General features: G+C 38.8%; 1 protein-coding gene across 1 annotated transcript in view; it reads left to right on the forward strand.

The window, feature by feature from the left end:
* Positions 1-25,066, forward strand: part of prickle2b (prickle homolog 2b) — a 97,383-nt gene that overhangs the window by 16,326 nt on the left and 55,991 nt on the right. The window lies entirely within an intron of this gene.

Below are 25,066 nucleotides of genomic sequence, written 5' to 3' on the forward strand. Positions count from 1 at the left end.
GGGCCGAGTGCTGTTTGTTTGCCTAATAATGTGTTTCAGAAGTTTTTTTTTCTGAGATGGGTGCTCGGGTCTGTGGGTTTGTGAAGAATTTTTCTCTGGGTATGACGTCTCCTGCATGGGAATGACACTTTATTTCAAGTTGTGGGTTCTGGTAGTAATATATGGTTTCTTTGGCTTTGATCGCATAATTAAAGTCACCCTAAACTACATAAAACATTATTTATGGTTAAAAGATTTTGGCAGGAGTTCATTTACATGTGGAAATTGTCATTGCAGTGGTTTTGCTGGAGCTGGAAATCTCATTAGAGTATCACAGCCAAGTGTTATTACATCACAAAATATAAGAGCCAATGAGGTTTAACATAGGAAAAAGGGTGTGTCCAATTTGCATATTGACAGAATTTGGATTTCTTGATGAGGACATTAGGAGAGGCGCTTTTAATGTCAACTTGTTGTTTTTTTGTTGTTGTTGTTGTCAAATATTAGTTTCTTTCTATTATCTAGCCTATAGCTTCTTTTGTGAAATTATTATCGGCAGTAAATTCAAATATTTCTGAATTTCTTGGTTGAAATCTTTCCATATTTAGTACCACAAGGATTTTTTAAATGTTTAAAACCATGTTGACAGATGCTTTAATAATAATAGTCATCATCATAATGATAATCACGATACTAATACATTTCACTTTTCATTTGGGAAAAATGGGACTGTCTTCGCCATGTACGAAATCAAAATGTCCATACATACTACGTTCATATGTTTTTTATGAAAAAAATGATTGTTTTGCACTTCATTATAATCACTCTTTATAGGGCTCACGACTGCACAAGTTTGATTATTAGTAGGACTAGCTAAAGCCCGCAGAACAGTCGTTCTTTTAAATTTAGGCTGTATTTTATTGTGCTAAATTTGGTTTCGGTGTGAGATGATAGAAAAGATTGAGTGCTAGAAAAGATCTGAGCGACTTTGACAAGGGCAAAATTGTGATGGCTAGACGCCTGGGGCATCTCCAAAACGGCAGGTCTCGTGGAGTTTTCCTGGTATGCAGTGGCTAGTACCTACCAAAAGTGGTCCAAGGAAGGACAACCGGTGAACCGGCAGCAGGGTAATGGGCTCCCAAGGCTCACTGATGCACGTGGGGAGTGAAGGCTAGTCCGTCTGGTCCGATCCCCTAGAAGAGCTGTAGCACAAATTGCTGAAAAAGTTAATGCTGGCTATGATAGAAAGGTGTCAGAACGCACAGTGTATCACAGTTTGCTGCATATGGTGTTGCATAGCCGCAGATCAGTCAGAGTGCCCATGCTGACCCTGTCCACCGCCGAAAGCTCCTACAATGGGCACGTGAGCATCAGAACTGGACCATGGAGCAATGGAAGAAGGTGGCCTGGTCTGATAAATCACGTTTTCCTTTACATCATGTGGACGGCCAGGTGCGTGTGCGTCGCTTACCTGGGGAAGAGATGGCACCAGGATGCACTATGGGAAGAAGGCAAGCCAGCGGAGGCAGTGTGATGCTCTGGGCAATGTTCTGCTGGGAAACCTTGGGTCCTGGCATTCATGTGGATGTTACTTTGACACGTACCACCTACCTAAACATTGTTGCAGAGCAAGTATACCCCTTCATTGCAACGGTATTCTCTAATGGCAGTGGCCTCTTTCAGCAGGATAACATACCCTGCCACAGTGCAAAAATTGTTCAGGAATGGTTTGAGGAACATGACAAAGGGTTCAAGGTGTTGATTTTTCCTCCAAATTCCCCAGATCTCAATCCGATCAAGCATCTGTGGGATGTGCTGGACAAAGAAGTCCGATCCATGGAGGCCCCACCTTGCAGCTTACAGGACTTAAAGTATCTGCTGCTAAGGTCTTGGTGCCAGATACCACAGCACACCTTCAGAGGTCTTGTGGAGTCCATGCCTCCATGGGTCAGAGCTGTTTTGGTGGCGCAAGGGGGACCTGCACAATATTAGGCAGGTGGTTTTAATGTTATGGCTGATCAATGTATATCACTGGTGTTATTTTTACTGGTCCTTTTATAGTACTTAAAAGAAAGCATAATCTTCCTGACATAATGGAGTTGGACTGGACTAAAATCCCAGAGATACATCAGTAGTTATTACATTACTAATCATGTTCAAATAGGGTTGAAGATACAATAAGTAAAAACTTCACACATAACACACATACTGTATATACAAACATGAATAGACATACAAAAGGACTCCAGTGCAGTTTTGGAGAATACAAAATGCTATGAGTTGGGTATAAGTTTATAAGCTTGGGAAGATAAATGAGTTTTGAAAATGGGAAGTGTGTGGGAAGTGTGAGGGACGAGCTGTTAGGACGAGGCACTTCCAGAGAAGAGGCGCCGTTCTGGAGACTCATCAGTCTCTTTAAAACCGTTCCCTCATCTCTAACACTTTTAGTTTCTGGGTGAGAGCAATGCTGGCGTCCTGCTGTCTGACTGCTGCGTCTCCTCGTGTCCTATCTGTAATTAAACCAAAAATATAATTGTATCCAAGCAACATGGAGCACCTCACGTGCATTTTAGCGAACATGTAGGTGGTGGCGTTATCAAAGTTAGAGATAAGGTTAGAGGTAGATTTACATGATAGCTCTTCATGGGCTGTTTTTAGGAATAAAATACAAAACATCTCACTCTCGAGCACTCTTTATAACTCCATCTGTCTCTGTTCTCACCACATATGGATTATTGCATTGCGTGAATATATACCCGTGTGCGTGTGTGTGTGTGTGTAGTAGTATAATGTAGTATGTAATATAGAGCAGGTGCTTTATGATCACACTTCATCTTGAGGCAGAGAAAGATCAGGCAAATACATGTGTTTGTGTGTGTGTGCGTGTGTGTGTTTGTGTGTTTTAGCCTGTGAATCTGTTCACCACATGTATTGAGAACGTCTGAAAATCGTGACACTCCAGTCAACAGAGTGAGCAAGCGTGATTGCCGTGTAATCATGTAACACATTTTTATCAGCCAGTGTCCAAAGTTTTACTTTTTTAGTTTTGCACCGAAGCTACAAGGCTAAATTTGCTAACAAGTAACAGAAGCTTAGCGTCTAGCTAAGCTATCATCATGCTTATATAATGAAGCTGTTTGTGTACAAATTGCATTACTGAGGTAAACCCTGTCTTTTAAGGTGATTGATGATTTAGACACGGATTTTGTGTGATGATTAGCAACACGTTACAAGCTTCCGCTACTTGGTAGCTAATTTAGCATCATAGCTCCAGAAAAAAGCACCAAAATGGCTACTTGGGTACATTTTGAGTAATTCATAAAAACATTTTACATTTTATTTTTATCATGCGTTCAAATCTATAACATGATCATGCAATCTCTCTTGAAGTTAACATGTTACAGAGAAAGCAGAAAATGAAAATTGTGTAAGACTTTTGGCTGATAAAAAGCTTTTAAAAGCATAAAAGATCAGGGTCAAAATTTGACTGAAAATAAGAAGATAGTGATGATGTCAAGAAAATAAAAATATTAGAAAGTGTGTTTACCGAAAAATACACATATATCTTGAATACTCCATTAATAACAATTCAGAGTGTAAAAGTTGCCCAGAAATTATGTACTACGAGTGGAATTACTAAGACATCAGATATTTACAGAGCTCACAAACAAGTTTATGTTAACATATCAAGAACTACAAAGTCTCCAATTTAGAATATATGATTTAGTGAGGAGAAAAAGCGTATATCATATTTTAATCAAAGCACAAAAAACACTCTATTATATTATTAATGGAACTCATATATATCAAAATATATTAATATTTCTTTCAGTATATTAGAATAGTATATAGCATTGCTGTCTCCTTGTATTGGTATGTATGAATATGAATGTAAGCAAGCCTTAGGATCCAATTAATTCAAATAAATAATAAATAAAAGCCTAGATTAGAGGTCCCATATGAGATTGTCTACAATATTCTTACTGTCTGAAAGTGTCATTGATTTGTGATGACGCAGTAATAAGTAACCTCAGTTTATCTAGCGAACAAAAGGTTATGAGTTCAAAACCCAGGATTATGAGAGACATAGTTATAGTGTATTATAGGAAAAGTGAGATAAATAATTTGGTAGTATGGTGACTCTTCAGTGCCAGCATGACCTAAGCAGCCCGATTTAAGGCTGCATTCGGTTTTGATCTGGGTTTGGGTTTGTGGTTGGCACACATCGTGAGAAACGCTATGAGTTGTGCCGTAGCTTATTGAGTTAGCTATGGGGAGCTAATGCTCGCTTTGGCCTGCGGGCGATCAGCTGTCCAGCATGATTAATGATGAGAGACTTGAGAGTGTAGAGCAGAAAACACTTCTTTTCACCCACACACACAAACACATACACACACGCACACATTCCTGGACACTTGAACACTTTGTGGGTGAAAATAAAACTAATTCAGCCTCCTCTGCAAATTTCTGCTTTACTTGAGATGTCACAGTTTCCCAAAATATTTGGGATCTCTGTGACACTGTGGATCTTGCTGTGAGTGTGGGTCATCATTTTACATCCCATGAGCAGCAGAGAGCATTGTGACTACACATATAACGCACTGAAATATGCATCATCAGTAACTAACAAAATGATTAGCTCTATGAATTTAGTAAAGTAGTAAATTAAGTCACGTTTAGTTTCGTAGGACAAACAGAAGTTTCAGTAACACTCATACTCATGTGCGTATGTTAATAAATGCCATTCAGCTGTAAATTACTATGCATGTACAGCACAGCTGATTTACTTTTAGTGACTCCCACAGAATTCCATAAAAGACAAAGCTCACAGTGAGCTGAACACAATGAAATGGCGACTAAATGGTGTAAGAGCAGCTCCTAAGCTTGGCATGTGCCAAACTTTCCAGTAATGCAGCTCAGCCACTGCAGTGAGTCGGCTACCACAGACACACACAAACTCCTCCAACTTTTAAGTGCCATTTTTTGTCCTAATTGAATGACTAGACTTATTTGTCTTAATTTACGGATTTGTTTTGGATTGCTGTCTTTTAAGTCAATAATTTGAAATGAACGAGTTTCATAAAATGTTCGTTTAGGTTTTTGTGTGTAATTGAAATAAGTGTTTTCTGTATGGAAAATTGCAGTAACTCAGGACAATTACATAATTTGAAGACTTAATTTGAGCAAATATAGGTCAAGAACATTTTTCTGAACTAGCCGGATTTTCATAAATGTCGCATTAATGCTCCTGCAACGATATACGAATGTATCCAACTTGACGAATGAGACTCAGTATTGTTAAACGTAATATTAGGCCTGAACAATTTTCTGTAACAAGTTCTGACCAATCAGAATTGAGAATTGACTCTTTTGGATGAGCTGTAATAAATACTCATTAAAATAATCATGATTATAATTTTATTATTATTCTGGCCTGAGTACTATGTAATTTTAGTTTTTTTGTATTTGGAAAAGTTATTGTATAGTTAAAAAGCCAAATTCGTAATGCGTACAAAGCGTGAGCGTGAGTGCTCCACAGTGACAGACTTCAGACTAATCCTTAATGACCATCTGTTACGTGATTTACTCCTGTGCCAACCAAAACCACACAAACACACACACACGCACACACACACGCACATACACAGACGTACTTTCTTTCTAGCACTTAGTCAGTGGTTCTGTACGAGTGAAGATCGTGAGATTGGACAGACGCAGGTGGACCGTTGAGCAGGAACCAGCAGCGGCTCGTGATCAAAGATTTTAGTGGATCAGAACAACATTAATAACGACATATCCTCAAACAGAATTAAGTCAAGAGCCTGTCACACTTGATTTATGGTATACGCTACTATCTACTATCTACTTTTTTGAGTAACGGTGTAATAAAAAGTTGAGACTTGACAACATCCAGCTTACAGTCCAGAAGCTTGTTTTGAGCAACATTAGATGCTCAACTGTGATCCTGCTTATTTTTATTAACAAGAGTTGCCAGGTTTCAACAAAATTTCTCATCCCAGCTACATCTCAGAAACCACACAAAAGACATGAAACTAGCCCATGTTCAGGGATTGGAAAAGGGGGACATGTTTTTCTTCTTTTTCTCAGCTTTTGCTTGGGAACAAGGTCACCGTGGTGCACTCGCATTTCTGATGTACAGACATTATCCACTCCATAAACCCCTTTTGCAATCTTTGCATATTTACTGTAACTTACAATAGAAATGTGCATCATAGACACACTGTCTGTATTAACACTTTACCTTGTAAGTGATGTGTGTGGAAATTTATTTCCAACTTATTTCTGATTATTTGCTATAAAACAAGATCTTCCTCACCAATAAAATGGGATGATTCCCATTTAAACCTTTACTCTGCCTTACAGTATGTATATCAGCCAAGAGCTTAATACTGTAATAGATACCTACACTCTCCACGCCCACCTTTTGCCCATAAAAGTCGTTAATACGACTTATAGCTATGACTTTTGAAAGAAAAGGACGTGTGTGGTCTTTCTGTCCCATGCTTTTGTCTTCTCTAAGGATACTCTGGGAAGCAAAGCAAATCTGATATCTGTCTCTCTCACTACATTTTATGCCTGAAATGCTACACAGCAACTCTTTGGCATTGTTCTCATTTATTGCTCATTTATTCATATTTGGCACCAATGTGACTTTTACCCCTTTGTTTTTTCTCAACATTGGGCCAGGTCTTGATGAAGACATTTTCTAAAAAAAAAAAAATAGTCTGCCAAATAATTATTAAATACATGTAAATGCAATCCATTACAGACATATTTCCCTTCATCACACTTTAAACTCTTGCTAAGAAACACACACAAACACAGTCCCTCTCTCTCAACCCCATTAAACTACACATATAAACAGATAGACAGACGGCAGACACTCGCAAGCATAAGCAGTGCTTGTTTATAGCTGTCACTCACGTTTCCACGGCCAGGCCGAGCATCATTACTAGGACTTGGATAAAGGATGTGCTGTGGGTTAATAAGGTCAAGCAGGAGCCAGAGGTCTGCATATGGAAGGGATTTTTTTTTGTAGGGGGGTCCTGACCGAGCGCCGAGAGGGCATCAGTCATGATTCGGTTTCTGTTCACTTTTTTCATGGTGCTTTTCCCATTACACATTTCAAAAGTGCACAGTGACTGCACCTTAACTACTAATGCATACATCATTCCACTTCCATTTGCTCTCTTATATAAGGCACATTATGAATGAGTCATCGACACTGAAAACTTCTGTTATATTTTATACTGCGAATTTGAAATGAAATAAAAAACGAGGTATCCGAGCCAGTGAAAGAAAGTCAAACTGAAATCCCAGGGCTCTAATTCAGAGAGCAGACTCATGAATGAATGGCTTTAACGGCTGCTGATTACACTTCCTATTCATTTCAGCCAGCACTGCTTTTTTCCTTTTTTTTTCCTGAGCTTTTCTTATTCATCAGAACCCTCGTAACCTCACAGATATGACTCACATCTGACCTTTACTGAATCCTTTCAAGCGGGAAAGCCAAAACCTTTCCCTCTAATGTAAAGTTATGCTACTTTTCATTGTACTTGTATGTTTGATATTTCCTGTCAGTGTGTCTGCTTTGGGGTTATATTAAATTAAATCTTAATATTGAATTTCACGGTAATCATTAAATGATGTATATTTATAATTACAGAGCCATGAGTCAAGATAAACAGTGTATACGACAGACCAACTTTCTTTTTTCAGGTTTACTCATGAAATTAACCTTCAGCTGATATACATAAATTGTCAAACTGGTTATTAGTCAATAGTGTGTGGGTTTAACTATGTCTAATAGCCGTAAAGTTGTGTTTTATTGTACTTACTGTCACAAAAAAGACAACCTGGGCCCTAATTGGTGGAAAACTTTCTGATGGTTTACACTGGAGACTCATTCCATAAATAGAAAATAGACTGTTTACACAAACAAAAAACTCTTTACCATATCAACGATTAGATGTTTTTCTTTGTGACATTACAACATTTTAAATAAGTTTATTGTTAGGCTTAGCATTCATGGAGCATCTGTCTTACAAGTTCCTGTGAATCAGCTGTTACTATAGAAGCAATAACATATAAACACAAGCACATTAATATAAACCAGTGCTTTGACCAATCAGAATTGAGAATTCAACAGTACTGCAGTATAAATTATTTTGTTGCACAGATTAGGAAAATTTAAATGTAGTAGACTTCTATATATATAATGAAACTCTGCATTTTACTGAAAATGTATTGTTGCACTTTTGACCATGCCATTTCACATTCCTGAGTCCGAGCTCATCTGTTCCCAAGTTCTGAGAACAATGGAACGCAGCATTATATAAGGAAAACATTCATTGTTGTTTTGCTATGTTCTCTGTCAAGACAGAGGATGATAAATGAGAAATAATGTTTGCCTAAAGCGCACAACTTTTACTTAACCTTTCTAGACTGTTTGAGCCAAAATGATCCATTGAAAACATTGGGGGAAAAAAAAACATTAAAACTATTTTTCTATGAGGAAACTAATATAAAATAAAATCTAAAAAAAAAAATAGAATTATTTATTCAGTTCAGATTTGAATTATTGCATTGTTTATATTCTGGTCATTTTCTGCTTGAGAGTGGTAATTAAATTTTACTTTTTACAAAAAATTGTGATTTTATTTGCTGTCACATGATCTTCAGATCTTATTTACAATCACAACGGCTAGAAGAATCACCAAAGATGACCAAGTTTTATGTATTTATTTGAGTAATGTTTACGATCCTTGAGATGAGCATAGGATATATTGGGTGTTTTGAAACATTTATAACAATTGCATTGCTATAAAAAACCTAAAGAGATGACCAAGTTTCCCAAACGCATTGTAAAGTTAAAATCATCTCAACTGCTAGAGAGGGAGTGTTCACTGTCAGTCTTGCTCGACCATTTAACAGTGCTTTTGGGAAACTCAGGCCAGATCAGGAAGCTTAAAATGCTCTGCATGGACTCAGAGTGAAAAAGTGTGGCTTGTTTTAATAACATCGTTTTAGCAGATATCCCATAAGAGCATTTAAGAGCACAACTCTGGCATAAAAAGAGCTGCAAGCCAACTCACTTTGTCTTGGCAGAGTTTCCCCGTCCTGTGTGAATTCCAAGTTGCACATAGGAACCGTAATGAATAGAAAAACCAACCACTCTGTCACTAATATGTTTAGAAAATGGAATTAGAATGAGGGGCGGAACCCCAGCGGGGCACCAGAGGGCTCTTACTTTACCCTCAGTGTGGTTAAATCCCCGATCTGAGGAGCATCCAAGGTCAGAGAGTGGCGCAGTGGAGCGTTGTGTGATTTGTGTCGATGCTAATGCTTCTCCCATATGGTGCCGATAGAGACGGCCAGAAAGCTGCTTGCTGTGACAGGGACGTACATATTCTTCGTGTCTATAGAAACATTTTTTATTTTAAATAGAAATGAAAATTGTTTGTTCTACATGTGACTTAAGATGACTTATAACCATGCAGATTTACTGCTTTTCAGATGGAAGGTTTGGCTAGCCCTGAGATCAAAAGAAACTGGTCATGACTAAAACTGAGCAGTATGCTTTTAGAAATTATTTCAGAACAGTCCTGTTTCATCTAGGAGAGTAATTGTAACTCCTGCAGATATAAATTATACTTTTGGGGACCTTCAAGCATATTAATGGCCATGCAGGTATATATTTTTTGTCCTACTGCAATTTTTTTCTTAGCATTTTGGTTACGACATTTGGGGCAGGGGTAGATAAAGGGAGTGAGAAAGATATGGGAAGTGTAAAGATGTGAGCAGAGCAGATCAGCAGTATCCTAACAGCAACCAGCAAAGAATGAGAAGAACTTGAAATGAGTAAATTTTCATGTTTGGATGCTAGTAACTTTAAATGAATTAAAAAAAAAAAGCAACTCCACCCACCCCTCCCACCAGATTTACCTCAGACCTAAGACGAATTTGACCAAAACAAGCAGCCAGACAGTTTCTGCTATTGTAGGCCTCACAAATACAACAGCAGGGTGGTGCCAATATTTTTAAGCATGTATTATTTTAGGAATTAAACATCGGAATGTGCTGGAAAGTAATCCGCAACGGAGATACAATTACCCGAATTTGATTATTTTCCTACAACATTCTGAAGTGTTTTTATTCCTTTCATACCACATCAGTTTTTCAATACTAACAATGTTTTATTTAATAAAGAAATAAACATCATACATCCATATACATACATATCCATTTACAGTTCCATTAAATGTTGTGGAAACTCCGTAATACAAGTTAGTTCCTGTTATCACTTACGTTCCCTCACCAGCTCTCTTTCTTTCTTCTCTCTTAAAGCTAATGAGACAGAAAATGTAGTGTGTTAACAGGAAACCACAACGTCCTCTATCCTGTGGACTTCCCCGTGTCAGAAACCCTGAATGAACAGTTTTACCTCTGAGTGTTGCAAAGGGGCTGATACTCAGACTCCTTTTAGAAACGGTAAATTCATTTCCCATAGAAACGATAACATTTTAGAATGAGTGCATTAAAAAAACTGTTGAAAATTCAACAGCACTGTGGTATGATCTTATTTAAAAGTAAAGCAGTGATACTTTATTGACTGGTGAATGTGTAAGCAGCCATGTTGATATGATGTCATGCGCTGAACTTGGGGTTGAGGACACTTTCCTAAGTTTCAGAGTAGACATTCCAAGTTGATGAAGCATTTTCTTCCTAATCGGAAGTCAGAAATTCCAAGTTACACTCTTCAGTCTAACACTGCATTACTTCCCTGTTTGGACTGTAGCCTGTTTTATCAGCAGTGAGGGAGTTAAGAGGTTAGACAGCCCGTTGTCTTCGTGAAGCCTGTAACTGTTTGCTCTGTGGCCCAGAGTGCAGATGGTATCAGACCCTTGGCTCTGAGTTTTATGCCAAGCGGATTGGAGTCACTTTATTAAACGTCACATCCAATTAGACCACCTCTGAGGCCTTCTGCTCGCTCCTGAGCGTGTTAGTGAGCAGGGCTTTGATGTGGTGTGAATGCCGACCTCCTGACGAGCGCAGAACAGTGCTGTACATCATGTCCTATATGTTTGGAAGGTTGGTGGTCTGGAAATTTCAACACCTCAACAGTAGCATAGATATACGTGTGTGTGTGGATGAACACTGAGCAATTATTCTAAGTGATGTAGTGTGTGTCAGAAATGTTAATATCGTGTATGTGAATGCGTGTGCGCATGAGCCCCAGTTACAAGTGGTGTGCATTAGCTGGATAATTGCTGGCGTTGAGGCCAAAGGAGCCTGGGGAGAGGGATTTCGGGGCTGACCTGTTGCACATACACACACCTCCATTTACGGACGCATTACTTTGAAGTCTTGGTTTTTGTTTAGTTCTCCACATGACTTTATTTGCATCTGTGAGATTTTAACCTTTGCAGTGCAAAGCATAATCTAGTCCCACTCCAGCTTAACGAGCAGCGATCTCACATAGTACATATGTCTGTTGAGTTTAGAAGGCACCTCTCGGCTACAATTAGCCACGCATGGGAACTGATTTTATAGTCTTTAACTTTGCTCTCGTTTGATCCTGTGCTCTAGGAGAAATGCTGCACCTAGTTAGGACTGTTTTTGCCTGAGGTGGCACACCAGTAAATATCTTCAAGTGTCATTATTTTTGCAGTGGGCACATTTTAGCATTCATTGAAGTATTCAGGACTGGACAGACTGCTTTGTAAGTAGAGTTGTTATCACTCCTGAGTTCTACATTTCCTAAAATTCACTTCTGTTTGGTTAGCTGATGTCCCTTTCAGCTCCTTAAACAGCTATAGGCTGGAAATATGTTCTTCTGTCCTGGATAAAGTGTTTGTCAGATGCAGGGTTCTTGCACAAAAAAAGTTGTAAATTAAATATGGAATTTAAAGGCACTTATTTACAGAGTTGAGAAAAGTACGAATGCTAGGAATATGTTTTTTAAACAGGTATGGATATTCAGCTTTCAAAGTAATTCTGCATTCACACATTCAATTCTGCATTCAAAAATGATTTTGTGAATTCCAGGTCATGTGGCGAGAATACTGTTGCTAGGAATTACTGACACAGAGAACATGGTAGCTAGCTAAGAACTGAGGCTAGCACGTACTGTAGCTGTAGTCTTTTATTTAGACTTTGTAAAGACATAATGACAGTAAAAATGAGATAGAACTTTCAGGAATATCGACATTTCTCTCAGATGTGTTGGTAGACCAGTAAGAAAAGACTTCATTTGGCTAATATTACACTTAGCATAATTACAGCTGCTAACACATCTTTAATGGATTGTGAGAATACTCTTGCTATGCAACAGAGAATTACAGACGCCGAGAACGCAGTAGCTAGTTAATATATATATAATAGTAATGTAATAGTAGCTAGCACGTAGCTGTAGTTTTTTATTCTGACTTTGTAAAGACATAATGACAGAAAATAATGAGATAGAACTGTCAGGAATAGCAACATTTCTCTCAGATATGTCGGTAAATGACTTAGAAAAGACATGTTTTGGCTATATATTTGTAAATATACTTAGCATATTTACAGCTGGTAACCGAAACCTCTATGGATTCCACCATATTGAGATATGAAGAATAAATGACTGGAAGAAGTGGGTTATGCGGATTAGCACATGGACCTAGGGAAAAAAAAAAAGTAGAGAGAATGAGAGAGATTTGACCTTGTGCTTATAATCCGTTAAGGTGACTGAAGGGGAACCAGTAGCTGTGATCCCTCATCCATATTCGCTCCCTCTCCCTGGGATGAACCTGATCAGCTCTCTTTATTCACATGTTGTGTTATATACAGTATAAAGATACAGTTTTAAGTGCTGATCTGATAGCTCAATTCTCAGTACTGTCCCAGACGATTCACCAGCTCAGCATGTGTTGGTAACATTTATAAATGTGCTGTGTTGATTTGTTCTTTAAGTTGCTGAAGCAATAAGGTAAAATATTGCTTTCCTCTCCATACATCTTTTTTCTTCTCACTCTCTCTGTCTTCCTCCCTGTCAGCCGTTTTTTTCCTCCACCCCCCTCCTCTGGAGGCACATCTGGTTTGCACATTTCAGACAGAACCCATGTAAAGTGCACACTCTTTCCCTTCTCCAAATGACTTCATCTGTTCTGGTGACCCGGGGGAGCACGGTGTGTTCATCCACTGAGGGTCTGAAGGTCTTTCAGTGCTTTAAAGGTAACGCTTGTAGACTTTCATCCTTGGCCTCTGGTCACATAAAATAATACAAAAACAACAATAAATAAAAACGGCAACCAGCACTATTACTTTCTGAATCTACCCCAGTGTGCACTGAAGCTGTTCTGGTGGCTTGTCATGGCTTGTTGTTATTTTCCTTTAATTTGTCACATAACTATAGATTTTGTGTAATATGTGTAATATATGGCTTAAGACTTAAATACTTACAATGTCTAACAATAGATATCACAATTATTATATTCTCACAAGTATTTTTTTTAGTATTGGAACCTTTTTTAAAAAAAATTTTTTAGGCACATTAGACATTGTTTAATTAAATATGCACTTTTTTTCATTGGATGATGTTAAAATTAAAATATAAAAAGTGTTACTACAAATTAAACACTTTTGCAAAAAAAAAGTTTGTAGGAATATAATTTTTGAAATTTTTAACATTTCATGAATGCAGGTCATCTAGTAAGAGATTTTATCATGACTAAGATTTTTAAACATTAAATTTTAATTATAATGTGAATTGTTATACTGAATAACTATTTTGCACAAGAACCTAATTTTCCCTTAGAAACTAATATACATTTTCCCCCCTCTAATAAACTTTATGAGATGACAGACAAGTAATGGTATCATATAATGTTTATGCATTATTTATTATTTATTCTTTTATTTCTGTAAAATTAACAGCCTTCAAATGCAAAAAAAACCCTCAAAAAAAAAAAAAAAAAAAAAAAAAAAACCTTGACCCATCCAATGCATTTTCTTTTTTTTTTCTTCTTTTTTTTCTTTTTTTTCAAAAATATATTAACATGAATAATTACGGTTTCAGTCATTTCTTTTGGATGCTGTGCAGCTGATAAAAGAATCATTTGTGTTCAGCAAGTGGTGAAGAATGCAAAAAAAAGGAAAGGAAAGGCAGAATGAACAGGAAGTGGAAAATACTGTTTTGAAATTCAAATATGAAAATTGTTTCCTTGCCTCTCCCTGGATAAATTTAGAAATCAATCTCTTTTTCCTAATGGCTTTCCTGAGAGCAGAAGAGCTTCTGTGTCTTCACACACACAACAGGCATGGTGATATGGTGGATAATAAAATGGTTTATTTTTTTGTGTGTTTCAGTCCTGTTTTTATTTTGTCCGGGCCCCTAGCCTGGATGGTGATGAGATTTTTAATCTATTGCTCTTTTTTCCATAAGGGAACCAATGGCATTTATTTTTTAGAAAACAGAAGCTTCCAGATGCATTAACACAGCGAGGACTGAATATAGGGAAAGGTGACACAGAGGCACATTGGGAGCACAAGACTTTCTGAACTGGCCTTTAACCCTGAATCACACGCTTAATCACTCTCTGAGGACAGGACAGAGGGGGAGACAAGAGGACAATAGACTAAAGGAGAGACGCTAGAAAAAGGAGAAGAGAGAAGACAGATAGCAAATGAGCGGTGTGCCGATCCACACTTATCACTGTCATCTGCCCGCATAGTGCTATGGAATGACGCTGATGAATTCATCCGAATCTGGTCTCCAGAACACAGCCACAACTCACTCTTGATGAGACCATATCTCAGACATGATATGGACCAGAACTTGTAATCGGCCTGAGATTAAAATGCAGCACAAACATTAGATGTGGTTGGTTGCAGTTGGGATATTTCTGACCTAGATTTCAAATGTTAAGGAATCCCTAAATGCTTAGAGTTGAGACACTTTCAGCACACAATACACTTGATATTGCTAAAATCATCCCAAAACCGACCCAGAAATGTCTGCCATCTGGAATATATAAAGTGATAAGAGATATGAAAAAGGCTACATTTAGGGTTATGAAATCCAAACACTTCTTTCTCTTGTTCAAGTTTAGTTTGGATTTCATAACCCTAAATGTAGCCTTTGTATCTATTCATAATACTCAAGTCTTATGCAGATAATTTTGAATTTCCATAGTGTTGCAGCGGGTAGTGTTGCCACCTCACAGCTCCAGGGTTGTTGGTTTGATTCTGAGGTCAGGTTACTATCTGTGCAGAGTTCTCAGTGTTTTCCCATGCGGGATTCCTTCTAAGTTTCCTCCCATCTCCCTTACACATGCTGGTAGGTGGCCTGAATACACTGAATTGCCCCAGGTGTGCGTGTGTGTGTGTATATGTGTGTGTATGTGCATGATGCCCTCTGATGGACTGGAGTCCCATCCAGGATGGATTCCCACCTCACACCCAGTGTTCCTGGTATTGGCTCTGGATCCACAACGATCCTGACCAGGATAAAGTGCTTACTGAAGATGAATGAATGAAATGTGATACCACATTGGAAAGGATTTAATGCTTTCTTTTTGTTTGCATGCTTTAATGATGTTTGACTTGAAGCAAATTAATAGGTCTTCATTTGGGAAACACCTATTGATTTCTTTCCAGTAATGGACTTCATTAGCATCTGTCACTGTGAGCCAAACCTGGTGCTTGAACTTGCTTCTGGAGTTCCTGGTCCATTTCTAGGAGCAACCTGAATTCCAGAGATACCTTATTAAACTGATTTGAAATAGTGCCATGCAGATTCTTTATTTCACAAGAAATTAGGTTCGCCACAGCCAAAGCAAACTTTCTTAGCTCTGCCTTTTTTTTCTATAAAAGGAATTTCAAAAGAGGGGATGTGCAATTCACAGGAACTAGAAGGCTGTAAAAATTCCAAACTGCTCCTTTAAAAGAAAACAAAAACCTTCCTTTTTGCCATGAAAACCTAAAATCTGCTTTGTGTTTCATCTGAAAATTCCTGGAACGTTCTTGGCTTTTCAGAACAGTAGACGGTTCTCAGATACGTATACATTGTCCATCAAACAAATTCCTTCAAGTTTCACTATTGGCAAATCGCTCCCGAGCTGGCAGGTTCTATTTCTGCTGTTCTGAGTGACTTTTCCAAACTGCCGGCTTCTACTTTGAACTTTCCAAAAAAATGTTTGGAAGGGATCAATAAAATAGGCTTAATGAGCAAGCAGGGAAAACTTAGCTTTCTGAACCAACTCCATTTTTTAATGTAGCGTTTTGGGTTTCAGCATTTCAAATCCGGTGTTCTACACGTCACATATCATTTACAGAGCTCTGGTTTGATGTTTTGGCAATGGAGGCACTACAGTGGAAACGTACCAGGAACTGAATCCCAGACTAAAGTTCCAGGAGTTGATTTCCTGGGTTGAATTTCCTCGGAAAAAAAGTTATTATCTGATATCATGATTATCTGTTACTTTAACTGGATTTTATGAACTTTTCATGCTTTTTTTCCTCTAAAAGTTCCAAAGAGAGAAGGTTGTGCGAGTTCTGTGTCCTGCTGCCAAAGCTAATAATTCTATCCCCTGATTCGGAGCCAAGAGCATCGCCTTGACAGACCAGTTACTAAATACCGCAGTAGCACAAAGAGAATGGTGGATAGCCTTTTAATAAAGAAGTGACTGCATTAGCTGCTGATTGCCTTTTCTATTGTTTGGCCTGGACCAGGAAGAGCGTGGGGGCTTCTGGGACACGAGTCGTTCCGGAGAAGCTGTGAAAAGGAGACCAGGATTGTGTTACAGCAGTACAGCTTCTTTCTACCTTTTCCTGCTGCTGTTTATGATTTAATTATTAAACCAAGCTCCATCATGCAGATACACATGTTCACGTGCAAGACACGTGGGATGTGCTGAGCCGAGATGCAGCACACACTTCAGGAAAACAAAAGGAACTGAAGTCTGTTTTCCAGACCGGACAGCTGATGATGCTTTGTTCTCTTCTCAGATGTGACTCTCTCTCTCTCTCTCTCATACGGTTATTCTCTTTTCCTAGCTGTCTCCCTAATATATATATGACATCTGCTGGAGTGGAATTGGATTCCATGGAGTCCCTTGTGGCTGCCCTTAATGTGTCTCCTGACAGGGAGACTGGAAGAGAGAATAACAGAAGCAGGGAAAATAGAAGGGAGAACAAGTGATGGAGGAAAGGAGGAGGATTCCTTCCTTCCTCTTGTTTCCTGGAGGAATAAAACCCAGCGATGCGGAGCTGGCGGACAAGCTGACACCGGCCTCGTGAAGTTTACACGGTGCTGTCACAGAGAGCATTGCCTCTTTCCTCCCAGCAGTTAGACTTCATAAAAGAGTTGCCAGTCCTCTGGAGTGCAGTTTTTCCAACTTTCTCTCTTCCTCCTCCTCCTTTTACCCATGATAAAGGATGTGACTAATGCTGCTTTCATGCGCATTCAGAATTACTATTAGTATGAGTTTCTGACCTGAAAGTTTCACATGAATTCCCTTTATTTCGTAATTCTCATACTGGTGGTCTTGGATGCACTTTTGATACCTGACTTTGTTTGCTTTTCATGTTTAAATGAGCTTTGATTTTAGTGAAGTAAAAGACTATTTCATTAGCTGATTGTTGGTGATTTCTTATTTCACTAAATACACCAACCAGTTAGATCATAGACACAATTATGTTGGTTGTGCATTATGTGCAGTTTTACAAATGGATGAAATATTAGCCTCTTTGAAAAAAAGTTAAAATCTAGTACCTTTTATGGTTCTTTGGTTTGTCCCTCAGGGAGAACCCTACACCCCACAACAGAAGGTTTGTCTTTCACCAAGTAGCAGCCCTTTAGAAAGACAGAACCATTAAACACTCAAGAACCCTTGAAGAATCCCTTTGTTTATAGAGATGGCACAAATGGAGAAAAAATGGACCATGGACCAAACTAGATAACTAGCTAACATTAGAAGTCCACTTCTAGACAAGGCGCCTCGTTTATCAATCTTGGGCCAAACTGAACTTGTCTGAAATTATCACCAGACTTTCAAGGTTCAGTAACACTGACTTTTCCCTGATAAATGTAATCAGCTTGATAAATGTAATTACAGCTCTCACAGGCTGAAATTGGACCTTTTGATGAGCATGTTAATGTAGGTTAGTAGCAACATTCTGATTCGAGATCAGCATTAATATCTAAGCCTAGTTTTATGAAACCTAAATTAGCTCTGTAGTCTGATTTGAGATTAGAATTTTATCTGCTGGACCAGTGGCGCCAATAGGAATTCTGGGCCTCCTGACAGGTTAATTCCCAGTGTCATGCACCCCTAACCACTTTTTATTATCCAGGACAATTTATTTCCTAGGCTTCGTTCCTTGGAATCGTCCCCACCTTTTCACCCCTGGCTGGACCTGCAATGAGTATAAGTTCTCCTTTATTTTATCTGTCCGCTCCACTTTCCTGCATAAATATTCAGTTTGTGATATTAATACTCCAAATTAAATATTCATAAGCTTGAATCTTGTGTTCTCCCAAAGGGGAGAAAAGCTAGTTCTGGGTCCTGATCGCATCTGTGTGGTAGGAATCAATACGTGTGTGGACTATCAGAGCTCAGCTTGGTGCCGTCAATAAAAGGTAATAACGGTTGATTGATTGTGCCACAGTATCACACAGAGAGATCTCCCAGAGCAGGCGCTGGTGTGTACATGGGGGAGAAGGACTCAGCGTGAGACTCACTGAATAGGATGACCATCCTGCAGAACCTTCCCCATCCTGCTGCATTTTATAGCATGATCTAATTGACTCCTCCATTGTTCTGGCCTCTTTAAAGGCTTTGTAATGGAACCATGTGTTTCTCATCATTGGTCCTGGAGAGGCTTCAGAGCTGATGAGTGGAATGAGCGTTGTTGTATGTTTACACCCCAAAAACCCACAGAGTGCTTGAGCAAGAGGAGAAGAATTCTTCTTGTCTGCTGAGGCAACACGTCCAGCCTGCAAACTATCAGTCTTCTTTTTGCTGATATTTACCCGAGGACAGACGGGATCGCTGTAACTGTTCTGGTTCATTTAGAATGGAAGTTGAGGTTGTGTATAAAGGGGGGTTTTGTCCTTTCCAGTAACATATCGCAGAAGTAGGGCAAGAATTTCTGAAGTCTGTTATCATTTAGGGCGCAGTTCCTCTCTAACGGTGAATCAACACTGTGGACTTTGCTGTCCAGACAGGATTTCTCACACAGAGATTTCTAAAAGATTCTCACGTCATGATTATGACCTTTGGCTTTAGTTTGAAGTTTAAGTTTAAAACTAAGCTGGAGGGATTCGAGTACTTCATGCATTTCTTCAGAAATCCCTGATCCATATGTGCAGTGAAGTCTAAAGTAACCGCAATGCTTTTGAAAGACATAAAAAAAGAGAAAGCTGCGTTCAATTTGAAATACAGAAAGAAAAGAACAGCGAAGAGAGAAGCAGCAAGAACAAACGAGAAAGACTCCAAGATTCATGAGAAACCAGGTCGTGACCTCTTGCTCTTTTTTTTTTAAGCACCACTTCCCTTCTAAACCCAAAGCTACTCAGCTAATACACTCTTCATCCATAGGTTAAGCCTGACATCCATTTTAGCCTGATTGGCAGCTCAAGTGAGAGTCTTGATCTCCGTGTTGTCTGATTTGCCTGCTGGGACCTACAGGGAGGTTTGTCATGGCTCTATGATTGTCAGATTGAAGATGGGATCGGCCCTGCGCTCCCAGGAGATATTCTGATTAGGAGGCTTGGAAAGTTTCAGAAAAAAAGAGGGAATTGATAACATACAACCAAGTAACTGAATCAGTTCTGGACATGTTATAAGATATTAAAGCTTCTATCATCTTTCCCAATGTGAGATACATGTAGTGTACTAGCCAAGGTTGTGTTTATTAGTCCATTAAAGCTGTGTTTTGGTAACGAGCAAAGAGCGTGGAGTTTTCCGCTGAGTGGCATCTTCATCACGAGGGTAAACAGATCGCAAACATCTGTCGGAAAGTGTGTTTGTAATGTTTTTCCTTGTTCTCCGTTTTATCATCCAATTTTCTTTTTTTTTCCGTTTCCCTTTATTTTCCTGTGCCGTGATCAGAAGCATCATCATCAATGCCAATGTCATCAACATGGCCGCAAGGCGTCACATCATGTGGAGCGTTTGACAAATGAGTGTTTACATTGGTTTCGTATTTGAAAAGCATTTCCCGTCCATCTCTAGTCTGTTTGTTCTTTCCTTTGTCTCTCTTTCTGCCTTCTTGTTTCCCCTATTCCTCTCTCTGCAATCTTGGCAATGAGCAATCAACAATACAAACTGGCACTATTCACCCTTCACCAACAGGCAATTCATTCTTCTTATACCACAGCAATTTGCTGATGCCAACACTTTTTCGTTTATTAAGGAACAACATATCATATGCTTTTATAATGTCATCTGTTTATAATTACATTTAAAGGTATGGAACATCTGTGAACAAAGATCCTGTTATCACTTGTGCTGTAACAGCTATAAACAATGGAAAAAATGAAAATGAATGAAAATTTCATTTAAAAAATGAAAAGTAAATTAATCAACACCTTCTGACCAATCACAATTGAGAATTTAACAGTGCTGTGGTTTAAGTCTTTAATTACATCTGTATAGTATTTATTATTTTTAGGATTCTCTAAAATGCATGAGCATCATTGGCAGTCCAGGGAATCCAGGTTGAAGATTTCTTGCAGGGCTGATTCTCCATCAGTGCAAAATGTTCTTTTGATTAATATTTGTGATTATCAGAAGAAGTAACATCAGTCAATGAAATAAACAATTTTGCGAAGTAGCTTGCAGTGCACCTAGCAACATTTCACTGAAGTCAAGCTTTAATGTAAGTGAGCTACATTTTTGCAGAGCATGTAGCTCATAAACTAAGTTTGTAAGGTTTTTAAAGTTTTATTGAGGGTTCCTTGGATAGTTAATGAACCCTCATTAATAGGGAAAGCATATTTTGTAGAGTTCTCCATAGAACCTTTAAGGGTTTTTCCCAGAACGAAGAGCTTTTTGGGTGCTAGATGAAACATTTTTTGAAAGAGTGTTGCTTTCCCACTACCTTTCAGCACTGGAACTTTCTACAACTGTTTAAGAACGTTTTCAGCTTGAGCTCCATGTTGCAACTTCCTCCCTAATAAAAGCCAGGCACACACCTCACACACACACACACACACACACACACACACAGCAAATTACAGTGTGGATTCTGTAGGCTTTGCCATTAGACAGGGTCCTGCCAAGCTGTGAGCGATGTGTGTGCATGTGTGTGGCTGCCTGTGTGTGCACAAGTGTGCATTCATGCATGTGTGTAGTGCAGTGTGTAGTCTTTCTCTCTTGGCCTGAACTCAGGTTGTGGTTTAAGACACTCTGTCTCTCTGAAAAATGAAAACTGTGGCCTGCTGAAAGGCTGTGAATGGACACCCGTACTCTATGTGAGCTACATATTAGCCACAGCAGTGTTGAAGGCGTGAGCATGTGTTCTTTATGACACACTGCTGTCACAAACGGGATGTAACCGAATACGAATACATTATTCGTATTGTGTTCTTAACAGATACAAATACAGATATGAGTAGAAGGCATTTTATTTTCTGGGGTTTTTTTTAGAAAGCATCTGGTTGAGATTAGAATTGTGCATTAGGACATGCAAAGCGATCATGCGGGTCAGATATGAAGCTCACGGGACATAGAAAGAACATGTTTATTAACGTGAATGTGAGTTGCTGCCTGATGCATTTAGTGTTCATTCTTTCATCCTTAGCAACTGCCTGGTCAGGAACATGGTGGATTAATTTAGACCGGTTTCGAACACATGTGCAAACACATATATGAACTGTGTGAGCAGGGTTAAAAAACATTTCTGTCCAATGATGTAGCTGAGATTAGAGCTATAATTCACACACCATACTGACAGTGCTGACATTTCTACTTCTGTGTTTTTTTTCCCAGTGTTTTCCAGTGTTTCTTAGGGCAAAGTGGTAGTGTTTATATTTAATTTATATATATATAGTGGTTATATTTAATTAAAAAAAAATCTACTTCAGGATCTACGCACTACATGTTTAAACCCGGATACAGATATTTGGATCAATAAACAGATATAAATAAAGATAATGACATTGCGTTACACCCCTATGTCACACACAAGCCAAAACCACACGCTACTCGGTTTCTGTTCAGCTAGGGAAGGGATTATGAGCAGTGGCTTTTGGCTAAATTTTTAAGAAGCAGAGTCTTCTTTCTAGTAGTGTTATTACTGACAGGTTTGGGATGAAGTAGAAGAAAACAGGAACTGTCTCATGGCATTCGATTATGTGTATAAGATGTCCCTGAAGCCCGACTCAGAAACCACAAGTGGAAAGAAATGACTTTAACGGCTGAGCATATGATTTTGAAGCGTCACCGACTCCCTCCGTATGTCTGACTATATCACTCACATTTTTCATATAAGAGATCAGGAAAATTGCTTTTGATACATGGATTTCGAACCGCGTTAATAACAAAACACAACGTCTTTCATGTCAAAAGGGGCCTTTGCTGATTACTTTTCCTAGCCATGCTTTATGTGTCCGATTTCATTATCCGGTTTCGAATGTGTTTTTATATGGATCCTATCTCGCTCCATTGCTGTCTCTCGTCACAGATCCCTGAGGAGAAAAGGGAAAGCAGAGCGGTTTCTCTTTCTCGCCCTCTCAATCAGAGGCTATGTGGATGATAGATTATTCTTCTGCTTTGACAAAGTAAATTCATTACATTGATGGGTCAAGAAGCTTTTAGGAGTATTTAAGTGATATCCCCTCCACTACCCCCCTTTCTCTCTCTACTGTCCCTGTTTTCCCTCTCACTAAGAAATGTCGGATTGATGGATCACTTCAATTAACTCTGACATAAGAAGGGATGAGATAGCAAGTATGTGGGAGGAGTGGAGAGAATGCTTCCTTTTCTCCTCTTCTGTCATCGTCTCTTCTTTCTTTTCCTCCCTTATTTTTTACTGCCATTAGACGTGCAGGAAGCTCAGTTTCTTGAAGCTTGGGTTCAAATGAATTCCTGTGATTCAAATTATGGAATACTTTATTACTTTAGCTAATAAAGTACATGATATTGCAGAAGTAAAGGTATAGTTTAGTCTATCATACTAGCATGAATTGAAGCTAGTGTACCAGAAACCACAATGAACCGAAAACCACGATTGAACGCTAGCATGGGCGGCATGGTGGTAGAGCTTGTGGCATCACTGCCTCAAAGCTCCAGGGTCTCTGGTTTCACCTTGATCTCTAATTACTTTTCCATGTATACACATGGGTTTCCTCTGGGTTCTCTGGTTTCCTCCCACCTTCCAAAAACATGCCTTTTGTTGAGTTGCCGACTCTAAACTGACCCTAGGTGTGAATGTGGGTGCGTGGACTCCATTTGACTGGTGTCGCCTCCAAGTTGTATTCCTGCCTTCCACCCAGTGATCCACCACAACCCTGAGCAGGATAAATTGCTTACTGAAGGCGAAGAAAAAATAAAAATTAGATAGAACTACTTAGCCTCTCTGAAATGAGAGAATCAAAATTAGCCATAAAATTGTCTTTGAGTGAAGTATCACAATGATTCATAACACAGCATGTATCTAATATTGGCAATTTCATATCATATGACCCGTCGTCCTCTGAAAACCCAGTGAGAGAGTTTGTGTAGGTGTTTGAGGCAGGTTGCCTGGTATCCAGCCCACACATAACCATGCAACACATCCATGCACACAGCTGTGGAATTTTTACTGCGATTGGCACGAAACAGTCTCCTGCCTATATTTCTTAACCACTTAAATAAGGCCATTGTCACTTATTAGTCTCATATGGGCCCACACTCACAATCAGCATGTTCAGGAGTTTAGAGAATAATCAGCTGCTATGAGTGTGCTCAGACAGGGCTGACATTTTTTGTGGTTATGGTGGCAGGCTTCTCAAATTTAGATGTCTGCACAATTGTAATTAGACACTGAGCCCTATTTTCCTGTTAATAATGCAAACACAAAAACAAGCTCACAAGATTGTGGCTTTGGCACGTGTAGATGTGGCAGACGTATTCCTTGGATTTTTCCAACTGTCAGCACAGGAAAGGGGTGGACTTAGACTGAATACATTATCAAAAGGTGTGCTTATGCTGCTGCAATGCATCATCAAATCAATTCCAACTGTTCCATTCAAAAACATGTTTTGGCTGTTCACTCACATAATGTTTATTTCTTATATCTCCATGATTATTATCAAATTTAGCAAGTGTGGTTTAGTTTTGTTCAGTGTTTATTTTACATTTTGTAAGGAGTCTCCAGTGTTACAGCTTAAGTTTTCTGCCACGGACAAGTTTCTTGGCAACAAGATACATTTGTTTTGGATTAACTTCAAGAGAAAGTGAGGGAACAACCATTTATAGTTGTTAAAATACTAACAAAAACTAACATGTTTTATCAGATATAACTAAAAATGGATAAAAGGTATGATGTGTTGTTCTTAATAAAGAAAACTAATTAGTAATCTATTAATATTGAACTGAAACAATAGAATTGTAAAATTGCATTGTAAGAAATGGGACAGGATGTTTGTGACTTTGCTTGAGGTCAGGACAATACTGGGTTGGTATTGCATTTGTGTGAAAAGGAGTTCTTGAGCAGTGGTAATGTAAATGCATATTTAGAGCAAAGTGGGTTCAAAAATACTACAGTGCAGTCAGATTTTGCATATCACACCCGTTTTGACGTTCTACCCACGTCAGCAAAAGTTGCAACTAGGAGTGAAATAATAATAGAGACTTAAAGATCTTGCTTGGCATTGTTGGGTATTTTGCCATTGTGTGTAGATTTAGTGTTTAGCCTTCGATAATGATGCAAGGCTGGTTCGGGGCAAAGATTATTAAACAGGAAAGGTACCCCCTGGAACCTGTTTCAAATACGGGAAGCTTTTCCTGCATTTCGATGTCGTTCGGGGTGAGTTGTTGTTGTGCCGGTAAATGATGGGGCCTGGTGATTATTGCATTGTGACTCAGCTCCTGCTGTGCGT

Source organism: Pangasianodon hypophthalmus, chromosome 20 (assembly GCF_027358585.1).
Source record: "Pangasianodon hypophthalmus isolate fPanHyp1 chromosome 20, fPanHyp1.pri, whole genome shotgun sequence".
NCBI classification, from domain to species: Eukaryota; Metazoa; Chordata; class Actinopteri; order Siluriformes; family Pangasiidae; genus Pangasianodon; species Pangasianodon hypophthalmus.